Source organism: Lynx rufus, unplaced genomic scaffold, assembly GCF_022079265.1.
Source record: "Lynx rufus isolate CCGP_SWC_20201006 ecotype Redwood Valley unplaced genomic scaffold, mLynRuf1.p SCAF_3, whole genome shotgun sequence".
Lineage (NCBI taxonomy): Eukaryota > Metazoa > Chordata > Mammalia > Carnivora > Felidae > Lynx > Lynx rufus.
Window position 1 is genome coordinate 66,308,228 of NW_025814845.1, and position 13,879 is coordinate 66,322,106.

At 36.4% G+C, this 13,879-nt stretch overlaps 1 pseudogene; it reads right to left on the reverse strand.

Moving 5' to 3' along the window:
* Positions 1–3,731: 3,731 nt before the first annotated feature.
* Positions 3,732–4,503, reverse strand: LOC124520968 (60S ribosomal protein L8-like; annotated as a pseudogene).
* Positions 4,504–13,879: the final 9,376 nt, after the last annotated feature.

The following is a 13,879-nucleotide window of genomic DNA, read 5'->3' on the forward strand; positions in this document are numbered from 1 at the left end:
CTTCATTTAGCCACCTCACTTCCTTACTTACACTTGAATCTCATATCTACAAACATGTCAACACTCATCTTGGCATAAAAATCCTGTCAACCACCTATCTAACTGCCTGTGACCTCTCACTGTCCCCCTTCCTATACTTTGGCCACCACAAAACTATGTCAAAACTTTCTTGACTCCAGACCTTGGCTCATACTCTTTAGCCCAGATATGATTATTATCATCTTTCCCATCCTGAGTGCAATTCAACTCAGAACATTCCACAACCCAGGCAAACTAACAAGATCTCTTTTACCTCTACTCATCTAATACCTACCATGTTCTATTTTGTCTTATATTTTTAGAAGCTATATAGAAGTTTCTAAATCATATTTGTTGAGCTATAATTTAAGTATATATGTTGAGAAATTTTGACAAATACATACATTTGTTTAATCATGACCATAATCTAGATATATGACATTTTTCCATGACTTCGAAAAGTTCCCTCATGACCCTTGGCAGTTAGTCTACCAGTTAGCATCATTTAATAATGATAAAATTATTAGCTCATCAGAATGACAAAAAAATCATAAACGCACATATATTTCAAAGCAAAGCTGCAAAATACATGAAAAAGTGACAGAATAAAGGTAAAAATGGATATTTCCAGTCACAGTTGGAGATTTTTGAAGTTAATTATGTTTTAAATAATTTTTTTAAGATTTAAAGCTGGGAAAAAAATTGTTAATACTTACCTACACACTTATCATTTGTTTCATTACTTTCTGTAGATCCAAGCTTCCATCTGGTATCATTTTGCTTGACCCTGAAGAAATTTATATATATATATATATATATATATATATATATATATATATATATATCTTGTCATGAAGATATGCTGGTGACAAATACTCTCACATTTTGTCTGAAAGAAGAAAACTTTTGCTTTTCCAGTTGATAGTTTTTCTAGATATATAATTCTAGATTGACAGCAGCACTTTAAAGATATCATTTGTCCTCTGGCATGCACTGTTGCTAACCAGAAGTCTGTTATCCTTTTTCTTTTTTAATGACTTTTTTAAGAGTAGTTTTAGGTTCACAGAATAATCAAGAGGAAGGTACAGAGATTTCCCATATGTCTTCTGCCTCCACACATGCACAGCCTCTTCTGTTATCAACAGAGCGGTATATTTGTTACATCTGATGAACCTACGTTGACACATCCTAATTACCCAGAGTCCGTAGTTTTTATTACAGTTCACTCTTGGTGTTGTACATTCTATAAATTTAGATAAATGTATAATGACATGTATCCATTATTATGTAGTATTTGACAGAATGTTTTCACTGCCCTAAAAATTCCCTGTGCTCTACCTATTCATCCCTCCCTCCACCCCAACTCCTGTTAACCACTGATCTTTCTACTGTCTCCATAGTTTTGTTTTTTCCAGAATGACATATAATTGCAACCATATAGTATGTAACCTTTTCAGATAGACTTCTTTCACTTAGTAACATGCACTTAAGTTTCCTCTATGTCTTTTCATGACTTCATAGCTCATTTTTTGGCAGTGAATAATATTCCATTGTCTGGATGTATCATAATTCATTTATACTTTCACCAACTAAAGGACATCTTGGTTGTCTCCATATGTTGGCAATAATGAATGAACTGCTATAAACATCATGCATGGGTTTTTGTGTGGACATAAATTTTCACTCCTTTGGACAAGTACCAAAAAGCACAATTGCTGGATCTTATGTTAAGAATATGTTTAATGTAACAAACTGTCAAACTGTCCTCCAAAGTGGCTGTACCATTTTGCATTCCCACCAGCAATGAATGAAGAGCTCCCATTGCTACACACCTTTGTTAACATTTGGTGTTGTCAATGTTCTGGAGTTTGGCCATTCCAATAGATGTGTAGTGGTATGTCATTGTTGTTTTAACTTGCATTTCACTGATGACATATATGATGTGGAGCATCTTTTCATATGCTTATTTACCATCTGTATATCTTCTTTAGAGACTGTTAAGGTCTTTACCTCATTTTTTAATCAAGTTGTTTTCTTATCATTGAGTTTTAACAGTTCTTTGTATATTTTTGATAATGGTCTTTTATCAGATGTATTCTTTGCAAGTATTTTCTCCCAGTCTCTGACTTATCTTCTCATTCTCTTGACATTGTCTTTCACAGAGCAGAAATTTTTAATTTTAATGAAGCCCAGCTCACCAATTGTTTCTTGGATGGATTATACCTTTGATGGTGTATCTAAAAAGTCATCACCTGGCCAACAGACACATGAAAAGATGCTCAACGTCACTCCTCATCAGGGAAATACAAATCAAAACCACACTCAGATACCACCTCACGCCGGTCAGAGTGGCTAAAATGAACAAATCAGAAGACTATACATGCTGGAGGGGATGTGGAGAAATAGGAACCCTCTTGCACTGTTGGTGGGAATGCAAACTCGTGCAGCTGCTCTGGAAAACAGTGTGGAGGTTCCTCAAAAGATTAAAAATACATCTACTCTATGACCTAGCAACAGCACTGCTAGGAATTTACCCCAGGGATATAGGAGTGCTGATGCATAAGGGCACTTGTATTGCAATGTTTATAGCAGCACTTTCAACAATAGCCAAATTATGGAAGGAGCCTAAATGTCCATCAACTGATGAATGGATAAGAAGATGTGGTCTATATATATACAAGGAATACTACTTGGCAATGAGAAGGAATGAAATCTGGCCATTTGTGGCAACATGGATGGAACTGGAGGGTATTATGCTAAGTGAAATAAGTCAGGCAGAGAAAGACAGATACCATATGTTTTCACTCATATGTGGATCCTGAGAAAATTAACAGAAGACCATGGGGGAGGGGAAGGGGAAAAAAAAAGTTACAGAGAGGGAAGGAGGCAAACCGTAAGAGACTCTTAAATATTGAGAACAAACTGAGGGTTGATGGGGTGTAAGGGAGAGGGGAAAGTGGGTGATGGGCATTGAAGAGGGCACCTGTTGGGATGAGCACTGGGTGTTGTATGGAAACCAATTTAGCAATGAATTATATTAATATAAAAAAAGAAAAATGTAAAAAAAAACAAATAAATATAAATAAATAAATAAATAAATAAATAAATAGTCATCACCATACCTAAAGTTACCTAAGTTTTTTCCAATGTTATCTTCTAGAAATTTTATAGTTGTGCATTTTACATTTAGGCCTATCATCCATTTTGAGTTAATTTTTGTGAAGGGTGTAAGGTCTGGGTCTAGATCCATTTTTTTTTTCATATGGGTGTCCAGTTGTTCCAGCACCATTTGTTGAAAAGACTCTTTGCAGGTCATCTGGGTGGCTCAGTCTGTTCAGCTTATGTCATTATCTCTCAGGTTCATGAGTTCAAGTCCCACGTTGGGCTCACTACTGTCAGTACAGAGCTTGCTTTGGATTCTCTGTCCCCTTCTCTCTGCCCCTCCTCCACTTGCACTGTCTCAAAAATAAATAAATGTTTAAAAAAAAAAGACTGTCTTTGCTCCATTGTATAGCCTTTGCTCCTTTGTCAAAGACCAGTTGACCATGTTTATGCCATGTTTATGTGAGTGTTTTTCTAAGCACCGTATTCTGTTTTATTGATCTATTTGTTTATTCTTTCATCAATATCATACTTTTTTCCTATAGCTTTCTAGTAAGTAGGGGTTGTTTGTTTTAGTGGCAGAAGGACAGATTTTATCAAGCCCCTCAACCCTAGTTCTCTTTCTCCTACACAGTCTAGGTTCCCCCAGAGGTCTGGTAGGCAGCAATAAGACCCACTATGCAGCCAGCAGGGGTATCTCTACAGATAGTACAGGGTTTGTGATGTGCTGGTGCTTGCCACCTCCGAAAGGATGTTCCCACAGGATTCATAGCCACACCCAGTATGTGTGGTCAGCAACTCCTCTTTGCCTTATACTTGTGGTAGGCACAGCCAGCCTTCAGATTAGTCTTGTCAACGTGGCCACCTCCAGCCACCACATCAACATAGTTGTATTGGCTGAAGAAATGACCTTGATTTCTGAGGTGGCTGAGGACAGCTTCACTTGGGTCTTCTTTGGTCTCAGGGTTGTGGGAGATGAAGTAGCATCATTCCCAGAGGCTTGGGCCAACTTGCCAAGTCACCAAGCTTCTCCTCCAAACAATACACAATGGTGACTTTGGGCATAGTGCCCACTAGGAGCACATTGCCTATGTTGAGCTGGGCCTTCTTGCCACAGTATACAAAATAGCCAGTGTAGATGCCATTGGGGGTGATGAACAGCTCCTGCCACTTCTTAAACCAGTACAGATCCCAGAAGACTACCTCGGTGAGGGGTGCACCTCCACCCTGGTCATGAATGATGTCCTTCACGATGCCCCTGATGTAGCCCAACTGCTCTGCAAAGTCCATGGCAAGCAGACATGCAGCACCCTTGCCATGCTTCATGTGGGCATGGAACACTGAGCCAGCATCCTTCCTCTACCCCAGAATTATGTGGCCCATGGCAGTAGTCTGCTACCCCCATAGCTGGAAGAGCTCTAATAAGTTTTGAAGTCAGGTAGTGTCAGTCCTTTGACTTTCTTCTTCTTCATTATTGTGTTGGCTCTCTGGGTTTTTCGCCTCTCCATATAAATGTTAGAATCAGTCTGTCAATATGCACAAAATTACTTGCTGGGATTCTGATTGGATTTGCATCAAATCTATAGCTCAACTTGGGTAAAACTGATACTACCACATATTGAGTCTTACTATCCATGAATATGAAAGTATCTCCTCCATTTATTTAGTTCTTTGTTCTTGTTAATCAGAGTTTTATAATTTTCCACATGTAAATCTTGTACATATTTTGTTAAATTTATACTAAGTATTTCATTCTTTGGGTGCTGATGTAAATGACATTAGGCTTTTAACTTCAAATTCCACTTGTTCGTTGCTAGCATATGGGAAAACAATTGACTTTTACATGTTAACTTTGTATTCTATAACCTTGCTATAACTACTTATTCCAGTCTTTTTGTCAATTCTTTCAGAGTTTCTATACAGACAATCGTGTCATGTACAAAGATGATTCTATTTCTTCCTTCCCAATCTGTGTATCCTTTATTTTCTTTGTCTTACTGCATTAACTAGAACTTCCAGTAGGATGTTAAAAAGGAGTCATGAGAGGGAACATCCTTTCTTTGTTCCTGATCATGGTAGGAAAACTTCTAGTTTCTCGTTAAGTATGATGTGAGCTATAGATTTTTTGTAGATATTATCAAGTTAAGGAAGTTCCCTTCTATTCCTAGGTTGCTCAGAGTTTTTATCATGAATGGGTGTTGTATTTTGTCAAATGCTTTTTTCTGTGTCCATTGATTTGATCATGCAGTTTTTCTCTTTTAGTCTCTTGATGTGATGGATTACATTAATTGGTTTTTGAATGTTGAGTCAGGCTTGCATACTTGCAATTAATCCCATTTGGTTATAGTGTATATCTGTGGTCTTTTTAATCTTTATTTCACTATACATAATGTGATCTGTTTCTCTAGTTGCTCTGAAAGTTTGCTTTTTGACACTGGTTTTCAGTAGTTTAATTGGGATATGTCTTGATCTTTATATTATTTCCTTAATGTTTATTTTACTTGCCATTTGTTGACTATGTTATATCTCTGGGTTTGTACATTTTCTCAAATTTGGAAAATTCATTATCCTTACTTCTCCAAATTTTTCTTCTGTCCCATTATCTTCTTAGACTAGAATTACATTCATATTAGATTTCTTAATATTGTTCAGCCTTTTTTTTCATATTTTCTTCTATCTTTCAACTTCAATGTTTCCTATTTCTAGATTTTCAAGGTCATTACTTTTTCATATGCAAGATAAACCTGTCTTGCAAATTTTTTAATTTAAATCTACAGTTAACCACTGAACAATGCAGGGGTTGAGGAGTACCAATCTCCTACACAATTGAAAATCCGTGTATAGCTTTTGACTCCGAAAAAGCTTAGCTACTAATAGCCTACTGTTGACTGGAAGCCTTACTGACAACATAAAGAGTCAAGTAACACATATTTTGCATGTTTTATGTTATTATATACTGTATTCTTACAATTAAGTGGCTAGAGAAAATAAGAGGTTTATTAAGAAAATCATGAGAGAAAATGCGTTTTCACTACTCTACTGTATTTATTGAAAAAAATACACATATAAGTGGATCCATGCAATTCAAAACCTTGTTTTTCAAAGGCCAACTATATACTTTTAATGTCCAAAAGTTTCATTTTGGTGGGGTTTTTAAAATATTTATTGAGAAACAGTGTGTGTGTGTGTGTGTGTGTGTGTGTGTGTGTGTGTACACACACACCCATTAGCAGGGGAGGGGCAGAGAGAACAGAAGAGAGAGAGAATCGCAAGTGGGCTCTGCACTGTCAGCACAGAGCCCAACGTGGGGTTCAATCTCATGAACCATGAAATCATGACCTGAGCCAAAATCAAGAGTCAGATGCTTAAATGACTGAGCCACCCAGGTGCCCCATTCCACTTTTTTTTATCTTCCACTTTCATTTTCATTGTGTTCATGTTTTCTATTAAATCCTTAAAAATATTTATACTCGCTATGTTGAAGTCTTTGTCTGCTAATTCTATTACCTCTGTCATTTCTGGCTTTGTTCTATCGACTGATCTTCTAGTCATGGTTATGGTCACACATGTTTTTTCACATATCTAGTAATTTTGATGCTGGACATTGTGGATATTACACTGTTAAGGGCTAGATAATTTTGTTTTTGAAATTTGTCTTAATAATGAGATAAACTACAGCATAATCCTTTTAAGATTTTTTGTTTAAACTTTGTTCAGGTAGGTTTAGGAACTTTACTCTCAGACTAATTTAACCTTGTTATTGAGGTATGACCCTTCTGAGGCTTCTACTAATTGCCTCAAGTGTTCAATCAGATCTCTCTAATCTGACTAGATGGAATTTGGTCATCTTTCTGCCCTATGTGAGCTATTAGATTTTTTTATTTTATAGCCCTCTTATGATACATATTTTTCTTCCTGACTTCATAAACAAATGCAGTGATAGGTATTCATTCAAAGACATTGAGGGCCACCTATGCAGGTTCAAGACACTCTCTTGCTCTGCATTGTTTGTTCTTCTCTGGTACTCTTTAAAAATTCAAGCTATTTTAGCCCCCAATCTTTGTCTCTTCAAATCAGTAAATGTAATGTGCCATGTCTGAGTTCCTCCTATCTCTGCCACCATTTAAAAATTGCCTCTAGAGACTGAAGCATTCACAGGGCTCATATTTTTCTGTTCTTTCAAGGATCACAGTCCCGGACTACCTGTTGTCTCGATTCTGCAATGTCTGAAAAGATTTGTTTATTTTGTCCAGGTTGTTAGCTGTTTATGGTGGGAAGACAAGTTCTATACCATGGCAAGTCCTATCATGGCCAGAGCACATGTATAAAACTTTTTGCTCTATTAAATTTGAATAAATAGGTCATTTCATTGATTGACATTTCTTTTCCAAAATGTTTAATATCCTTAATACATCTTTAGATAAACATGTGCCTAAAGGAAAGAAGCATTTAAAGACAAAGATCTTTATGAGCTTCTCACAATGGATCTAATACGGTTTTCTTACCACAATCATGAGTACAAAAAGCAAGTCAAGGCGATTTTTATAACAGTATCTTCTCTTGGTTACAAAAGGAAGTTATTGGCTCTCCTCACCTGGAGGTTCAAAAAATCTGAACTCTAAGCACTTTTCTTAGTTACTGACTAGATTTCTATATCCATTTGATTGGATAACAGGGACTGAGGGAATTAAAATTGATGTTTAAAGGTATATACAAATAGGGAGACGGGAATTTCAGAATTATTTAATATGCATTTAAGCCTCTAATATTTGCTTCCACCTAGATCAGGCAGGTAACCTAGAAGGTTGAAAGGATAAGCAGGGGGACTTGAGGTAAACGGAGGCCCATCTCAAGAGTTCCAACAGACTACGGACATGTGGGATGCAAAATAAGTGTTTTCATCTTTCTGATTATTTAGCCCAAGATAGAAATCTTAGAAATGTAAATATTTTAGTGGCGCCTGGGTGGCTCAGTCAATTAAGTATCCAACTTTGGCTCAGGTCATGATCTTGCAGCTCGTGGGTTCCAGCCCCACATTGGGCTCTGTGCTGACAGCTCAGAGCCTGGATCCTGCTTCCAATTCTGTGTCTCCATCTCTCTCTGCCCCTCCACTGCCCACACTCTGCCTCTCAGTCAAAAATAAATAAACATTAAAAAAAAAGAAGTGTAAATATTTTATATGAAATCCCCCAACATATGAAATTTGGAAATTAATTTAAAACTTAAAAACATTCTAAAAACAGTGAGATTTAACCTCCTGGCCACCACTGCACTCTACTGCTCTTCTTCCATTCCTGAAATCAAACATTTCAGGCAACATTAATAATTAGGAGCAAAAACAATATGTAGCAACTCTATAGAGGACTTAAAGGGAAGGTTCAACAGGGGTTGAGATCACCATGTAAATGATCACAAGACATCTATAACAAGAACCTAATACCTTTTGTGGAGAAGGGATGTTCATAAGAGATATCTTGACATTAAATTTCCAAAAGGTTTTTATAATATTCCCATGAAAATTGTTATTAAAATTGAGTCACCTTAAGATTAATGGGGAAGGATAAAAAGCTAACTTGAAAGAAAAAGGAAAAATTGGGTGGGAATAAGTGAGTATGCTTTTAATAGAATAGTTAGAAAAATGTTAATGGAGGAAAGCTCTTACAAGTTGTTGAGGCATTATACATTGAAAACTAGTAAAATAACTGTAGAAAGTGTAGAAACTTTGGAAAGATATCATCAGTGCACGAATCAAAAGTGTGAGAGTGGAAGATAAGCTTCTCTAGGGTGAAACATTTGCTATCATCACTTCACATGTTTAAGTGTAGAAATTCAACATTAAACAGGTTGCTTATTCTTCTTAAATATTCTGTTTGCAGTTATAGTAAACCCGATCCAAAAGAGAAGCAGATCTAGAAGAGATGCATGGAAAGCCAAGCTTTCAGCTACTGGGTAACCAAAGAAACATTATCACATTTTTTGTCTCCTTTACATATAAAAGTAACTATTAATCAAAATGTTAATATAACAATATTAACAGCATTTTGAAAGCTGTATGTAATGCCCCAAATTTAGATAAATTGAATATCTAAATACAATTTAGCACTTACACATTATTTCTTAGCTGTAGTCAAATACCTGGTTTTATGCATGAATTGAAAAGACAGTTCCTTTCTAATTTCAGGTCATTATCTGGGAATCAGAGCCTCTTGAGGGCCAAGCCCATGGGCTCCAAGACCTTCATCTACTTTGATAACAAACATTTGTGACTTTTTCTTTGATTCCTATTGTTTTTCACTTTCAAATAAACAAAAAAACCCAGTTATTTACTCTTGACTTTTAAAGATAATTAAAATGGTGGTCTTTTGACTCATAGTTTTCTTACTTTATAAGAAAAGAAACAAAAATTTAAAAAGTCATTGCAGTATAATACAGGTTCCTATATTTAACCCAATTGTCTCTTCTTTAATTGAGAGGACTTAAGTTTCCTTACCCAACTTTCAATTTTCACCCAGCTCAAGAAGCTGGCCCACCTGTATCCTGTCACTTGCCCTTTCTAGGCCTGATTCATCTATTAAAGGAGGAATTTGAATTGGATTACCTCTGAGATTCTATCATTCAGTCCAAGTCTATAAAATTTCAACCAAAGGCAAAATCTGATTTGGATTTCCAAAAATAACAGCTTACAATGGAAATTGTTCTCTGAAAGAGTTATTACCTCTTCTAGGAAAAAAAAATACTTTCAAATAATATTTATATACAAAATTTAATGTAGTTTTCAAACAGATATAAAATAATATTATCACAATAGTATGTTAAGAAAATTTCCAAATATACATAAAAAGTACTAGGCAGAACATCAATGCCCAGTTAATGGACCTACAAGTGATTGTGAGCATTTCTAGGATTCTGCTGCAGTCAAGAGTACAAAAATATTAAACATCAACCCAAGAGACACAGAGTAAATAAAAATTAGCAAGAGTATCTTACTTTCATACAAAATTATAAGTTATGCACAAAATTCTAGTCCCCACAGCACAAAAAAGCAAGCCTTGGAGAAATACTATTTCAATAATAAATGAATGGGGTGGCTGAGGCCATAGTCTTTGAGGTTAAACTTTTCTAAAGTAAGACTGCTTAGTTTTAGTGACAAAGGGTGAAGGGGAAAAAAAATCAAAGTTATTATCATTTTAAATGGAATGGACAGCTTAAACATGAACTCATTAATCAAACCCTAGAACACCAGAGTTCCAATTGAAATTGGAAAGAGGTTTTTATAGAGCAAAGGAAGGAAGATAGCTAACATGGAAATTCTTACTTTCAAGAAATGAAACGGGCTGGAGAAAATATGTGTGTGTGTGTGTGTGTGTGTGTGTGTGTAATTTCAATGCAATTTGAGATAAGTTGAGATTTAATTTAGTGAAGATGTACCTGTTATTGTGTCCAGAACAATACTAGATATGACAGAAATGTTTAAAACATGGACCTTCTCCCCAAGATTTATAATCTGTCTGAGAGAAGTGTACATTCATGGATTAACAATTCAGAGTAGGCTGCTAAGAGAACAGAGTTATGGTGAGGTATAAATCTAACCTTCTAAACTTTTTTGATGGCATTGTTAGAGATGAACGATGCTTGACCCTTGTTCCTTATGTCACACATTCTTAATGAAAACTATAATATAAACTATAATTTTCTCTTCACCTATGACTCTATATTTCATGAACTAAAAAAATAACCTACGAGAAAATAAGAAACATTAGCAAAAATACAAAAAGGCATAGAAACTAGGACACACATAAACCCCACAGTGATACACAGTAGAACATTAGTGTGCCAGTCTTCATGGAGGGCCAACACAGTAAGGTTGGCTTGGAAAGGCAGTTAGCTTAGTGATGAAGAATACGGATCACGGAGTCAGCCTGCCAGGGTTTGGATTTTAGCTTCAGCACAGAAAAATTCTTAAGCCTTCATTACTCTCAATTTCCTCATCTGTAAAAGGAGGACAGATATTGTGTTAACCTCACAGAGTGGTTATTGAGATTAAATCAGAGAATCTATGTAAAGCACTCAACACAATACCAAGCATATTGCAAACACTCCTGAAAATATTAGTTATTACTAACAACACATCCTTGCAATATAGACAACAAAGAGTCCCAGTTATTCCATTAATAACTAGTTGAGTTTATAGAGTTCTTTCATTTCTAAGACAAGAGAATTGGTTTTCATACTTGTAAAAAGACAAGTGAAAACTCCAGTAAGAAGCAGAATAAGAACGTGTATGAAAAAACTCATTGTAATACATAAAGTGGTAAACCCATGTGGGTTCTTGCTACACTAACAATTCCTGTGCACCCTTCTGAAGAGATTGACTGCCTATATTTTTGTCTGTTTTGTTCACAGATGGATCCCAGCACTTAGAAAAGTGATTGGCACATAATAGTGGTCATTAAAAATAATTGAATGAACATCACATTTCTGTAATTCTGAACTTCATTTTGTTTGGTCTTTTATGTCTCTGAAGTCAGTATAGATGAGGAATCCGAAGGCCTAAAAGTAGTCACATATACTGCATCGGTTTTCCTTTGCTGTGTAACAAATGATCACAAACAACACCCACTTGTGCACTCATGGTTTTGTAAGACAGAAGTCTCACTCTACATAGCTGGATCCTCTCCTCGGAGTCTCACTGAAAAGTCTCCAGGAGAGAAGTCTTCCACGCCTACTTGGGTTGTGTGGCAGGTTTCGATTCTTTATGATTGCTGAATGAAGGTGTCCATGTCCTTGCTGGCCGTTATCCTGCTGCTCTCAATTCTTGGAGGCTGCCTACATTCCTTCCCACATGGCCCCTCCATAAGCAGGTCACAGTATCTCATCAGCAGAGCCCTTCGTGGCCAGCGGCAGGACCCTCCTCACTGTGTATCCCCCACCTGCTCCCCCACAAGTCTCTCTGACATCTACTGCTCATCTGCTAGAGAAAAACTCTACTTTTAAAGGAAAACCCAGATAATCTCCCTTTTGCTACAGAATGTAGCCTAATCAAGGGAGTGATAGCTCATTATAATCAGAGTTTCCACATATACTTAAAGGGGAGGGGTTTATGCAAAGGCCAGGGTCATTGTAAATTATTCTTAGAATTCTGCCTACCACAGGGGCACCTGGGTGGAACAGTCGGTTAAGCATCCAACTCTTGATTTTGGCTCAGGTCATGATCTTTCAGCTCAGGTCATGATCTCATGGTTTGTGAGTTTAAGCCCCACATTGGACTCTGTGCTGACAGCACGGAGCCTGCTTGAGATTCTCTCTCTCCCTCTCTCTCTCTCTCTCAAAATAAATAAACTTTACAAAAAAGAATTCTGCCTACCACATACACTATATTGTATGGACAAGAATACACTGTCATGATATATTGGTGAATGTTTTAAAAGCAGGTGATAGAACATATGTCTAGGATGATCCTTTGTGTTTTAATTAATGTGCTTAAATATGCAAGAAGAGGGTCTGACAGACCACACACTAATCAATTCACAGTGGTTATCCCTGGGGAGTGAAAATAAATCTCTCACAATAAACATACAGTATCCTTAAAATTAAAACTAATGAAAAAAGGAAATAGAAACTGACCCTTTCCCTATACTTTTTTATCTTTTTTCAGTGCAAGTTCTAAACACTTGTTTCTCCTCCACTTTAACTCGGCTTACCAATAGTGCCACAGATCAAGTAAAATAATTTCTTCTCCTTTAGAGCATCTTTCTGCAAGAGTTTTACAGACATTTCCTTATGAATCATCTCTGAGTTCTTGCACCATGCTTCCCCAGATTCTTTGCTTAAGGTTCAGAAGACTCTGTCTTCATGGTCCCAAAGGTAACAGGAGCTTATCAGTTCTGCAAACCCCACTCTCCCACACAATGGACTCAACACCGTCATTTTTATCAAGTAAGCAAGGTCTCATCTATGTTTTTCTGCCCAAGGAAGGAAAATAAAACCTCAGAAAACCCTCCAGTTCAAAGAAAACCATTGTGCTGTAGCCGAGCATAACTGCACAAACCACGTTTGCAGCAGTAGATTGGATTAGCTGTATATTGTACAATAAATGAGTTAGAAATCCAAGCAGTAGGTGCGCTGATATTTTGTTGTAAAATCCATGTGTCAAGAAGTATTTGACAAGCAGTATTTCCATACTTAAATTGAGAGATGGATTGAAGCCTGAAAAAAAGCAAAGGGAATGTATTCTGTAGTTGTCTCTTAAATCGTGTTATCCACTGATAGAGTTTTCCCATGGAAAAAGCAATCCCTCCAATATAGAGAGACTGCAAGCCAAGAAAACAAGCTTTAATTAAATCAGTTGTGTTGTATCATATCATGTGAACAATAGGCGTCCATAGCAATCTTCCCATGGAAAAATTAAATAAAGCATATTTATAATTCAAATGTATATAAACATGGTTGGGGTACCTCATACATTGCCTGTCACCTGTTCAAAAAACCCTCTAAATTCTAAATATAATGGATTCTTGGCTGGGGTTAGAGATATCAAAAAGATTTTATAACATATTTAAACTTCATTCAGATTTCTACCTAACCTTCTCAAATAAGCTAGAAAAAGTCCAGAAATAGTGGTCTTTTGTCAGTACCAGCCCCAACCGTGATTATCTACTCTTGCGGTTTCAATAATACATTTCTCATTGTGCCCTGGTATCTCCCATCTTTAACTACCCACACAAAGCCTAGATGGCTTCACATTTTTTGAAACTACCAC